General features: G+C 45.7%; 1 protein-coding gene and 1 long non-coding RNA gene across 3 annotated transcripts in view; both read right to left on the bottom strand.

Moving 5' to 3' along the window:
* The window catches only part of SHISA6 (shisa family member 6), a 278,218-nt gene that overhangs the window by 17,899 nt on the left and 246,449 nt on the right, over positions 1 to 13,870 (bottom strand). The gene's annotated exons all lie outside the window — the stretch shown is intronic.
* LOC140630613 (uncharacterized) lies at positions 303 to 3,623 on the bottom strand. The gene is made up of 2 exons (XR_012028373.1): positions 1,941 to 3,623; positions 303 to 489 (listed from the first exon to the last, which is right to left on the bottom strand). It is a non-coding gene; the product is annotated as an uncharacterized lncRNA (long non-coding RNA).

Consider the following 13,870-nt stretch of genomic DNA (forward strand, 5'->3'; position numbering starts at 1 on the left):
CGCTCTCAAATAAATAAAAATCTTAAAAAAAAAAAAGAATAGAGCCTAGTGGGTGGTGTTTTAGCACTGCCTACCCATCACTACTCCCCTACCCTCGACCCTTGCCTCATCCAGAGCAGCATGGTTTCCATCTGTCTTCTATATTGGTCTTCTACCTACAATTTCACTTGAACAGTTGCAGTCTTTAAAAGTGTAAAAATCAATGGATCAAATTTGGCTACTTCATTTTACAGGTGACACAAGAGGCCCAGAGAAGTGAAGTGATCTGCCCAGTGTCATGAAATTGGTGGCAGATAAAGGACTAGGTCATAGGCTTTATTTTTTTCACGACATATCATTATCAGAAAGCTTTCACATTATTTAAAAACTCTTGTGTTCTCCAGCAGAGGTTCCAAGGAGCTGTGATTTTCTGGTTGCTCTGCCCCTCTTTGCTGGCTACACTTGGCTGTCAGTGTGTATCAGGCTTTCCTGAAATACATCCTCTGAATTCTGGGGGTGGGGAGAGAATGGAGAATGGTTCTGGATCAAAGCAGCTTTGGATCTTACAGACTGCATCTTTCCTTTTGGATATTCACCAGGCATGACAAAGGGAGATGAAAAGTCTAGTCATAAATCATCCATCTTATTAATTACTTGACATGGAGAATTTTTTTTCACCTAACACAGTTAGGGTACAGACAGGAAACAGATACACATCCAGTTGGGTATTTAGGGGGACTTTAATAAAGGACTATTTGCAAAGATATGAGCAGAACATAGGGAACCCATAAGGAATAGTGTGGTACCTTGGATGAGGAAAAGTGAGGGGCTTTATTCAAAGTGGGTCTGAGTAGTGAAATAGGGCAGTGGCTCTGGAACCCAAAGTGGGAGGGAAGTTGTGTGGACAAGGCTCCCTGAGCTTTGGTTGAGAGCTACAGTCAAGGGCCCATGAATGTACCAAGAGGTAGTGTAGGAAACAGGTACCCCATTGTCATTCTCTTCCATTCTTTTATCTTTCCAGTACTCCCCATTTACTAAAGCCAACTGACATCCATGGAGCAAGATAGCCCCACAAAGCAATCCATAAAGGCTAGCACCCAGAAGACTGACTAGGGTATGGAGTCGATATGGAGGGTCAAATAGAAAAACTTTCCAGCATAGACTTATTAACTCACTCTGACAAATGCTTTAAGTTCATTCTGAAGATGGTCTTTCAGGGGCACTTGGGTGGCTCAGTCTGTTAAGGATCTCCCTTCAGCTCAGGTCATGATCCCAGGGTCCTGGGATCAAGTCTCGCATCAGGCTCCCTGCTCAGCAAAGAGTCTGCTTCTCCCTCTCCCTCTATCTGCTGCTCCCCCTGCTTGTGTGCTGGCTCTTTCTCTCTCTCAAATAAATAAATAAATAAAATATTCTTTATTTTAAAAGATGGTCTTTGGAGGCAGATGGTGTTCTAGGTAATGGATGGAGTTTTGGGGTGTGTGGGTAGCTAGGTATTGATGCAGAAGGAAGACAGAACTCATGATGTACAAAGAATAGGAAGGCTAATAATCCCGAGATTTTGCCTGGAGCTCCTCTCCACGGCAAGGTGCACACGGTCTGCTAGATTTGGCATCCCTGTCTCTCCCTGGACTTATCAACGGATTGCATCTCCTCTCCCTCAATCACCTGTCTCCCCCTCCCCCTCTCCCTTCAGGGAGTCCTGGGCCTTGGCACAGTGCCCAGTCAGGTCCATCAGCCTCCTGATGGATTGAGCTGGATAACATAACAATTAATTAGCGCTCAGGACTCATCGATCGATGCGCTGACAAGACTATAAAGTGACAAAACAATCTCCATCTGGGTGCCAAGGCTGCTGGAAGGGAGCAGAGAAGTAGGGCGGGGCCCTCCACTCCCCACCTGCTGTGGGCATGTGGACCATGGGCAGTTAACTGGCCTCTTAGAGTCAGATCGTCCCCCCTCACCTCTGCAGCCATGAAGGTGCTGTTGCTGACAGTGGGTGTCCTCACACTGCGGACTGGTTTAACAGCAAGGGGACTTGGCCAGTTTCCTCTGCGGAATCAATAAATCGAGGGCATGTATGTGTGCACACACACTCATGTGCCTGTGTGTTCGCTCGTGTGTGTGTGTGTGTGTGTGTGTGTGTGTGTGTGTGTCTGGAAGGGGAGTCAGGGGAAGAGAAGGATGATAAGGTGTTGGACCTCCTTGGGGACAATTCAGTGGCAGATGTAGCAAAAGGAACTTCTGTCGCAGTGAGTCACAGAAAGGTTTGTAGAGGACTGATAATACCCAAAGTCATAAGCGATGGCTCCATCCATGGGGATCTTGAAATAAAACAGAGGTAACACGCACATTGGTTCTAGATTCTCAGGTCTTGGGTCCCATCGCCACATGCTGGAATTGCTAGGATAACCTCCTGATTTCCTTCCAGGTTCCAGTCTCTGGTCCTGGGGGGTCCGCTTTGTACACTCCAGCCAGATGAATCATTCTTAAATGCTAATGTCACCCTTGCCATTAGCATGCAAATATCACAAACTACCAATAGGTTAAAACTTAGATGCCTCTGGAGCATATTTTTTAAAAGAATGTCCTAAAGATTCACCCAAGGAATTCATTAAAAACTTCTGGGCCCTTCTCCCCACCCCATGAATTATGATTTAGTTGATCTAAGACCAGTTCCAGGAATTAGCATTTCAAAAGCATCCGGGTGATACTTCTGCAGCTGGAATTGGGGATCCTCCCCCCTGAGGAATGCTGTCCCATGTCACTGCATTTTCAAAGGCGTGTGTGGTCTAGGACCGCTTACGTGCTGTCCCCAGCACCCAGCACCACTTCAGTGCTCTGCTCAGAAACATCTTCCACCGGGACTGGTCTCCCTCTCCTTACCTCCCTTCAAACCCTTCCAATCCTTGAAGATAAAATGCTAGTGTCATCTTCCCAAAGTCATCCTCAGGCCCTTCCATGAGTGAGATCCTTGCCCTTCTGATAACTGATAAATTTATTACCATCACCATTTGCTCCATCACATGTAATTTTGCCTTTTCCCTTCTCTCTCTTTCATTCACTTTTTCAAAGATGACTGAACACTTCTGTGTGGGAGGCGCTTCTCCCCAACTATGAATACATTGGAAATTTCTGGAGGTGGGGATCAATCACACGTCTTTCGTGTTTACCTTCACCAAATTCTCTCTGGGCTGGGCTCCTTGGAGGCACTTGTGCGGGTTTTCTTTTTTCTTTTCTTTTTTTTTTTTTTTTCTGGATGATGAATGGATGAGTAAATGAATCAAGTCTTGAGGCAGAAGAAAATGGGCAAGAGGCCATGGTGATGATACTTGATTGCCTGTCCTACTTTCTATGTTCTTGTTTTTCACCCTCTCCTTCATGCTCAGAGTGGCAGATTTTCTGGGCCTATGGCCAGGTTTGAGGGTTGTAATATTTTAGATGTGTCTCAGTGTTAAGTGTGTGTGGAGTAAGACACCCCTGCTTCCCTACCTCAAATCCAGCCCATGCTTTCACTTCTTGAGGATTAGTTGCCCTTCTAATGCAACATCATTCTTTTAATCTTGGTGGTATGAAGAGGTTAAAGTAGGAGGGCAGGCCTGTGATTCATGGTGTCAGAAGGTGGTACTACTCCCAGGCTTCCTGGCCAGTTGCCAATGACATTGTGAGGTCATAGATTCTTGTGCTCCTCTCCATTTACACTCCTCCTCCATGTCTCCATCTTCCGTTGCTTCAGAAGCTTTGGCACAGGGTCCCCTGGGTCCTACACCTGGGAGTCTGGCTTTGTGTGAACACCTCCCCACTTCGAGCAGGGATTTTAATTTTCAAGTCAGCCTGACTTGTCATGCCCACACAGGAAAACAACATGTCTTCTCCCAGCTTCACTTAAAAGGACAAACTTTAGGTTTCCCTAGGAGAGCTGCCTGCCACCTGCCGTGATCCACTTCTTCAGGACAGCTTCGGCTCACTTGAGCCTGGAGGCACCCGAGCTGTGTTTGTTCTGCTGGTGGTTATTGTAATCACCACAAGAGGAGTATTTACTGTCCCTTCTGTTTCAGGGGACTAATCATACTCCTGGCAATAATGACTCAAGCAAATCCCTGAGAGCTATTTTAAATCATACCCGTGGAAAGTCAACCTTGGAATGCCCTGGAAATACCTGGGAGTGGGATGAGATATAAGTGCTAGGGATGTGATGGGGGGGATCTGGGAGATGGTGGGGTAGCCTTGGCCTCTGACAGTGGGCCAAGCTGGCACATCAGGTGGGTTCTTTAAAGAGGTTTCAGACTTGGGGCACCTGCGTGGCTCAGTGGTTGAGCATCTGCCTTTGGCTCAGGTCAGTGATCCTGGGGTCCTGGGATCGAGTCCCACATCAGGCTCCCCACAGGGAGCCTGCTTCTCCCTCTGCCTGTGTCTCTGCCTCTCTCTCTGTATCTCTCATCAATAAATAAAAAAAAAAAAGAGGTTTCAGACCTCTGATGTTCCCTCAGAAAGGGAAGTGTGGTGAGAGTCTCTGGCAAATCCCAGACTCTCCTCGCCCCCACCCACAGGCACCCCTTCCTACAACTGCCCTCCAGTAGTGCTTGGTCTATGCACCTAACCCATCTACCAGGTGACACAAAGTAGCCCAATATCCCAAAAGGTGACTCTAGTTGAAATAACTAGAACAGAAGGACGATTGGTATTTAGAGGGCATGCAGTCTTTTGGGAAACCCCAAAATATCCTAAATGAAAAGTAGGTTACCAGAGGATCTGTATCCATCCTGTAACTACTATGAGCCATGAGTATATCTGACATAGTATCATATTTTTCTTTAAGAAGTGGATTTTTTTTTTTTTGGTGATCTGGGTCCATTTTTAACCTTCACATTTGTTCTGGACATTACAATACCCACAGGAAGACACTCTAAGCCCGGTACCTGGCCCTAGGAACCACGTGCATTGCTATCTCAACACAAATGGAGTTTTTCTGTGTTTGGGCAAAGATAATTTTTTTTTCCTGTCTGCTACTATTTCTTGTGTTAGACACTTAGTATGCTAAGTAATTTACAAGTATCATGGCCCTGAAACCTCACAAAAATTCTGTGAGGTCATTTACATTTTATAGATTACACTCGGTTGCCCAAGATTTCACAGAAAGTAAGTGGCTGAACCTGGATTCAAATCCACGTGTAAAGGCTCCAAACACGGTGCCATTTTGCTAGAATGTGCAAATACGAACTCTTCTACAGCCATCAAAGTGAGATTGAGTTTCTAGGGGGAATCTTGGTTCTTTGGATTTACACACTGGTAATGAATGGCTGATACTTACGAGACAAATCTCACGCAATTTCTGATCTACAGGACCTGTCCTTACACCTGCCCCATGTGGCTCTAGGAAGGCTGTCCCCGACTCAGCCGAGAGCAACGCAGCCCTTCCTTGCCCTCGCCTTTCCCCAGCGATGGCAACCTTCTGGCTTCCCATTGCAGCCCTTCTGTCGTTCACCAAAAAAGCCACCATCCAATCAGTGCGTGTAACTCCGCAGAAGCCAGCCACACTGCTGGGACACAGGAGACCTGGCGTTCAGGCAGGGAGTGCACTCCTGCTGGGGACCATCGTGCAGAGCCCTGCTTCCAGGCAATGAGTCATAACCCTCTAGAGAACATTGTAGGCTAGCGGTCCTCTGCTGTCTCACGCCTACTTTCCTGCCCAGGACCTTCCTAGAATAGTCCCTGCACACAGCCTCTTGCTGGGCTCTCCACTGAGTTCCAACCGGTTGGAATCCCAGAACTCTGATTCCTTCTCCCTGTTGGCAACTTGCTCGGTTCTTATCCATCCTGAAGACCAGCTGAAAGATGACCCCCCTCCCTGCAGCCTTCGCCAACCCCTCAGCTGCCAGCGATCGTCCCCACTGTGAACTTTCCTACACTCTGTAGTTTCTTGGGGGTGGGGGGTGGGGCTTTACTGCTTTCTACGTTGTGTTATCCAAGACACAGGTACACGCCTAGTATCTTATAACACACTGGGTCCTCGTGATGGCAAGCAATAGACCATTCATCTTCATATCTCCCAAGTTAACAAACATAGAGCTTTCACTCAATAACCATCTACTGGATGGATGAATGGGTCCACTGTGCTGGGCACCCAGGGAGATGTGAAGGCAGATCTGACACTAAGACAACCTTAGTTGTGGACAGTAGGTGCCCAATAAATGTTTCTGAATGAGATAATACATGTATGATTGCAGAGGGTACACAAAATATCTGGAAGATTTTCATAGAGTATAATTAGGGAAGGCTTCATAAGGAAGGTACATCTTAAACAGGTTCTAAAAGAGATGTGATTTTGGACTGGGAGGATGGAAAATCAGAGAAAGGCACTTCTTGCATGTAAAGGAGGGTTGAGGTCAATCAGTGGGGGAGGGGCTGGCAGCACAGATGGTTCAGATCAGACGGAGAATGAGCGCTGGGGAAGGCAGCGATACAGGTGGCTGGAATGAGATTAGGGCAGTTTTTACATTTATTAAAAAAAGATTTTACTTATTTATTCATGAGAGACAGAGAGAGGCAGAGACACAGGCAGAGGGAGAAGCAGGCTCCCTGTGGGGAACCCGATGTGGGACTCGATCCCAGAAGCCCAGGATCACACCCTGAGCCAAAGGCAGATAGATGCTCACCCACTGAGTCCAAGGCAGATGCTCAACCACTGAGCCACCCAGGTGCCCCAGGTCAGGACAGTTTTTAATGGCAGATGGGAGACTCCCTGAAAAGCTGTTGATTCCCAGACAGGAGGGTGAGATGACAAAAGCTTTATTTCCTAAGGACTGATCAGTGGGGAAGACTAGAAAGAAAACCAGTTTGGACATGTTGGGTGCTAAAGTTGGCATCCCCTCGAAATGCACTTGTTGGATTCCTACCCCCCAGTGTGATGGTACATAAAGGAGGGACCTTTGGAAGGCGATGAGGTCATGAGGGTGGACCCTCATAAATGAGATTAGTGACTCACTAAAGGAGACCCCAGGGAGCCCATAGCCCACTTTCTGTCAGGTGACAGACAAGGAGAAGTTGGCAACCTGCACCCAGGGAGGGGGCTCACACCAGGACCCGACTGTGCTTTCGGTGGTCTTGCACTCCCAGCCTCCAGAGCCGTGAGAAGCAAACCTCTGCTGTTTGTAAGCCACTTGGTCGATGGCACTTAATTACAGCCAAGGGACTAAGGAACGTACTGTGGAAATGCAGGTGGGAAGTCAGGGAAGCTGAACCATCTCTCAGATTCCTTGCAAACTGAGGTGTCCACAATTTACGGTGCTCATGTTTCATGAGCAAAGAGGGCCACGTAGAAGATGTAAGGAGGGGCGGTAAATACTTGATCCCATTTCTTCATTGGGGGACTCCTTCCTGCTGGCACTTGGCCTCCACGCCTCAAGGAGAGAAGACAGAGCTCTGCTGAGATGACAACTACAACCCAAAATGCTGTCTCTCACGCAATCTCTCGGATCCCTAAGAGGGTGCCCCGGGGCTCTAAGCAAAAGGCGAGGAAGAGATGCTGCGTCCTGTCCTCTGCTTCTTCCAGAAAGGCCAGTCACCTGTACCAACACACCCATTTGCAGGTACTGCATGCCCAGTGGAGTATTAATCCCTCTGATAGTTCAGATAATACCCTGGAAATTACTGTGGGCTGACAGTTGGGATATATGTGCCATGGGGAAGGGGAGAGGGAAGAACTTGCATTATCCCCCTTTCAGAGACGAGAAAACCGAGGCGCAGGGCAGTGCCTTGCCTACTGGCCAAGACAAAGGCTGGTGAACCCACACCTCTGGCTGTACCGCCACCGTCTTAACCCTCACTAACCAGATATGAGCTGCTGCTTGTTCACTGGTGCTTCACGGCCGATCTTGTCACCGGCACATGCTACTCACATCAGTTACTAAGACAACTGAAAAGGCTTCGCTGGTCTCCTGGGAATCCTGACCGTACGAAGAACGCAGTCAAATAACAGCCACCAGCTGATATAACCCCAGGGGGGTAGAAAGGATAATTAATAAATTCCCCACCTGGCGTCCAATTCCACCGTGAAGCAGGTTCCCTTGTTAGGCTGAGAAAAGTCTGCCGTCATCAGAGTTCAGCTCCCTTGCCATGAAAAGCATCCTCGCTTTGTTTGCGAGAAATCCTCACATGGCTTCTTTGCCTCCTGAGTATGGGAAGCCTTCAGCAAAGAACATCTTAAATAAATGACTGGCCTTGACAACAGACACGCCAGGGATGGGGCTGGACCTTCTACTACGGTGTGCTGAGATGTCCCGTCAAGTGTGATAAAGCAGGAGGGCCTGAAGGCAGCTGTGTACTTGTGTGCTCAGTTACAGGCTCCTGAAATCTCTAGGAGCATCTCCGTCTCCCCTCTGAAAACGGCTCAGGTTGTGACTGCCTCTAATTCTCTAAAAACTATACAATGGATGCATGCAATTGTTGGAAGGTGAGAAAATAAAAAAGAATGAAAGAAAGACGTGTATTTTTACCCCCTCCAGAAAAAAATGGGATAATGCTGCATAAGCTGTCCTGATTTTGCACGGATACAGTACTGTGACTATTTGTCAAAGTCAATCACCAAGGCTTCTGTGCTGATCCTAAATGGTAGCTGAGCACTCAGCCATACAGAGGTGTCATTATTGTCATTGGTAAACTTGTTTCGTTAACCACTTTCCTGTGGTCAGATATTAAAGTTAATTCCACTTCAATGGTTTTAATTTTTTTTTAAGATTTTATTTCTTTGCTCATGGGAGACACAAAGAGAGAGTCAGAGACACAGGCAGAGGGAGAAGCACACTCCCTTCGGGGAGCCCGATGCAGGACTTGATCCCCAGACACTCAACCCCTGAGCCCACAGGTGCCTCTGAATATTGTATTTTTTAAGTAATTTCTATACCTAATGTGGGGCTCAAACTCACAACCCCGGGATCAAGAGTCGCATGCTCCATGACTGGGCCCGCCAGGTGCCCCACACCCTCTGATTTTTTTTTTTTAATCATTTGTCTTTTCATTTCATTTTTTTCAACTCACATCAAATTCTAATGTAGTCAAGCTTATCTGTATTTTTCCTCTACAGTTTTGTCTCTCTGGCAACTTATTAACTTAACCATTGGGAAAGCAGTCGTTGAGCAAGACCCTGGGCCCCGGCGCTTGGACATGCTCAAGATGGACACAAATATCGTGTCTCCTGTTCTTTTAGGGTTTCACTTCTGGCATTTTAATCTTCACTATACATGGAATATAGTGTGTTATGTCACGAGATAAGAATTTAATTTATTTTAAAGTGGTTCACTATTGAGCCTAATGCAGGCTTTCCTCACTTTTATGCAAATACATCTTAATCCTATCCCCGAATAAATTACCCACCAAGGAAGCCGAGGAGTTTGGCAGCGGCTAAGCACACAGACTATTTAGATCAACGATAGTGAGGAAGGGCTGCCCTGCGAGAGGTCTGTAGGGTGAACTCACAGCCAGAAATGATGCCATGGTTTCCAAGTGGTTTGATACAAGGAGGCGAAATCAAGGTTTTGACTGGGGATCTAGCCTACAAAATATCAAGCAACAGAAGAATAGGAAAGAAAAGGACAGCTGAGCTAGATCAGGTAAGGCAGGTCCCCACCAGGCTGCTGGCAGTGGGTTCTGTGGCCTGAGGGCATCTCCTTGGGATTTGGACCCCAGCTGGGTGCTTCTGAAAGTCCCTGCCCTGCCCCCAGATTCTCCCCCTGTGCATCTAAGTGCAGAATGTTCTTTACTCTCACCCCTGTGCCCCCCAACAACTGTCTATGTCTCGGTGCTTTCCCTGTCGACCCCAAATCATCACACATGCGAATCCATGCTGCTTTTTCTGGTACCGCTCACACGTCCAAATCATTACATTTTTCTTTTAAATCGCTAAAGATCTAGCAGCGCAAATGTCCATCTGCTTTTTCACATGTGTAGGTATGTACATGGTAAGTCTCATGTGTTACTAGTATTTCCTAAAATGAACAAATTTAGATTTTAGCTTAGAATTGCATTATTATATTTATAGATTAACTTAGAGGGTAATTGAAAATCTTCCCATTCAGGGACATGGTCTATAGACCCATCCCCCTTTATTTAAATCCTTTATTATGCGCCTTAGTAAATATTTGTTGTCTTCTTTGTAGAGATTCTGTCTATTTTTATATAATAACATCTATTTACAATAATTTTTTTTTTTGTGACAGTGGCTCGAAGTGCCTGGTTTTGGGAAATACTATCAAGTGGCTAAAAATAACTTAGGGAGTGTTATGACTTACCAAAAAACACTGTGGAAGTAACTCCCTGGGACTTCATCATATTTAAATTTTTTTTAAAGTTCTGCACCTTAAAAACCAAATGAAACAAACTGATGAACCAGCAATTTATAGTTACCAAATAAACCTAGAAGCTTGCAGAGAGATCTGGCAACTAGATCAGATAAAGTGGTCCAATTTGAGGGTGCAAGTAACCCAGGGATGCTTATATCCCGAATGACAGCAGGCACCCACCTGTCTTTCTAAATGCGGGCAACTGCCCTGATGTTTCACCTCAGGCTCCTTTTTAGTTAGAGTCTGGTGATGATTCCTCATTGTACAGCTGAGTTTTACAAAGAATTTAGAATCGGCTCATTCAGAAAAAGTGTTTGCTTCCAGGGCTGCGTGGGGACCACTCTGCAAGATGGGCTCTGCTTCTCACTAGCTGCTTGATCTTCATGAGCGCTCCAGGTGAGATTCCACCTGCCTGGACCAGGGGGAAAGTGAATCCCATCTTCCAGGAGGGCAGCTCTTTACCACCCCATGTTACAGACCTATCCCTTTCCTGGACATTTTACCCAAAGGCTAAGCCAGCTTCTCACTTGAGCAGCCGTAGTAGATTTGAGTTTCCCAGGCCAACGATTCATATGAAGAATGGTGGATGCTACTCTTGGCCAGTCCATCATGACCTCTGGAATGTGTCTTCCTGTTCTGTGAGGAAATCCATACAGAAAACTAATAGACTACATATGAATTTGATGGGCTTATGGGCAGAAATCAGTTAAGTGTCAGGCCTTGGGGTTTCACACAAAGTCTTGGTTCAGATGGAAATATAAAAACCGTACTGTAATATTACTATAGGAGTCAGTAAAAAAATCTCCAGTTAAGTTGGTTTGAATTTTGTCCTGTTACTACTCTGAGTCTATAGCTAGATCACCTGTACACATGTATTTTCACCCATACAGGGATGAGAAGGATGATTATCCTTTTTATACTGAATACATTTTTTACACTGTTTATCTATTAGATTATTAAATTAGGAATTGCCTGATGGGAAAATTGGTCTTTTAAAGGTACTTTGCCAGAAAGAATGACAGAGATCCAGAGTTGGCAAACGATGGTCTGCGGGCCAAATCTGACCCACTACTTCTTTCAGAAATAAAGTTTTATGAGAATGCAGCCACATTACTCACGTATATATTATCTATGCCTCTTTCATGCTGGAATGGTAAACTTGAGTAGTTGTAAGAGACGACAAAAGGCCTGCAAAACCTAAATATTAACTCTTTGGCCCTTTACAAAAAATATTTACCAACCCCTGACATAAGTCACCTTCTAATGTTATTATTTTTGGCAGGTTGTTCCTAATCCTTATCCATTTTACCTAAATCTCATATAAATTATCTTTTTTAAAAAGATTTTATTTATTTATTTGAGAGAGTGAGTGAGGGGAGGAGCAGAGGGAGAGAGATAGAATCTCCAGCTGATTCCCTGCTGAGCTCAGAGCCCACCTCAGGGCTTGATCTGATCACCCTAGGATCATGACCTGAACCTAAATCAAGAGTCCGACACTCAACCGACTTCACCACCAGGCCCCTCAGAGGAATTTATCTTATTCATTTTCTGAATTGTTTATCCCTGAAAAGTACCATGATGTGGCAATGTTCAAACCAGAAACTCTGTGTTGAGAGTTTTACTTTGCCTGGGGCGAGGACGTGGCTGAATGTGTTCCCAAAACTTTGCAGGCTGAAATGGCCTCGTCCCCTGCTATGTGAGATACAAGCATGATGCTCTGGCCGCCCACCCCTGTACCTGCGTGGAACAGGTGGAAAACAAGGATGTCCCTGGGGACAGTCTGTGGGCACATCTTTGACTCAGGGCTGTTATAAACGAGGCTAGCATCCTTGCCAGGATCCCAAGTTTTCACAAGAAGATGCAAACTTTTGGATGCATTGCCTATTACATGATGCCGAGTAACTGCACTGCCAGAAGTAGTAGTCTCTCACTACCATGCAATATTTATCAATAGTTTGCTTGAAAGAAACCATGTCCGGGGAGAGTTGGAGGGAAAATATATGAGCCATTGACTCATCCTGGTGTTTGAAACCGCATCTGGGCCGAATCAGCAGACAGCAGGGAGCTCACGGCACAGTGTCATGCTGCGGCCACATACGTTTACTGACAGCAGCTCAGCTCTGATACCCTCCGTCTACTGAAGGTGGTTACGTGAATCAGCCCCGTGAAACTCATCATTTAAGATAATCTCGTTTATTACATCACAACATGCCCTTGCAGGAAAACACTGGGAGAATTTAGCTTGATCCTGACACCAATAAGCATATCTCTCTTGGCTGATGGACATAATTCTATCCTACAGACATTCTGAATTGCATGCCCCAGAAGATTCTGTTTCTCTGGCTGGCTGCTGGGATGACCAGATCAAACATGTAGGCAGTTCACACTGTATGGTTTACCCTCGTTCCTGCCTTTACTCGTCCCCTGCTTTTGTCTTACTTTCTCTGACATTCTCTTACTTCCCATTTCTGCTTTTGCAACACTCAATTCCCTCTGAGACAAGGTGAACAATATGTAGAGAACAAAAATCCAAGGAAAGTAGTTATGGCACACACCTGCTGGTCTTTGCATGTGTTAGACATGAGAGAACCTTCCACCTCTCATTCCAAGGTTACTTTGCAAGACAGTGATTTTTTTTGAATATTATTTATTTATTCATTAGAGACACACACAGAGAGGCAGAGACACAGGCAGAGGGAGAAGCAGGCTCTCTGCGGGGAGCCTGATGCAAGACTCGATCCCAGGACCCCAGGATCATGCATGCCCTGAGCCAAAGGCAGATGCTCAACCACTGAACCACCCAGGTGCCCGCAAGATGGTGATTTAAAAGCAATAGAGAACTAAACCATCTCTAACCCCTTTTCTTTTAAAAGGGGGACATGGTTGGAACTGGAGGGTATTATGCTGAGTGAAGTAAGTCAGTCGGAGAAGGACAATCATTATATGGTTTCACTCATCGGGGAATATAAAAAATAGTGAAAAGGATTATAGGGTAAAGGAGAGAAAATGGGTGGGAAAAATTAGAGAGGGTGACAAAACATGAGAGACTCCTAACCCTGGGCAACGAACAAGGGGTAGTGGAAGGGGAGGTGGGCGGGGGGTTGGGGTGACGGGGTGACAGGCCCTGAGGGGGGCATTTGACGGGATGAGCACTGGGTGTTATACCATATGTTGGCAAATTGAACTCCAATAAAAAAATATACAAAAAAGGGGAGAGAGTCAAAAACGAAATTCAGATCATAGAAGGAATGCTGCAAAGCACTAAAAAAATTAATGTAAAATAAAAACTGCCTATAAGCCCACTACCCAGAGAATTATCTTGTATCTTAAAATCTGTTACACTCATCTGTTGTCCAAAAAGTCTGTCTGCCTCTTTTTGTCTGTCTAGGACACTCTTTTTTAAAATTCTGGACCATATTAGCCTACAGAAGGAAAAGAAAAAAAACCAACTTGTCTTTCTAGAATACTTATTTTTCTGCCCCACTTTGCCACAGGCTACTGTCTGATGATTTCAACTGTTGCCATTTCATAACTGAAGAGAAAGGATCCCGTCTGTT

The sequence above is a fragment of the Canis lupus genome, chromosome 3 (genome assembly GCF_048164855.1).
Source record: "Canis lupus baileyi chromosome 3, mCanLup2.hap1, whole genome shotgun sequence".
Classification (NCBI taxonomy): Eukaryota; Metazoa; Chordata; class Mammalia; order Carnivora; family Canidae; genus Canis; species Canis lupus.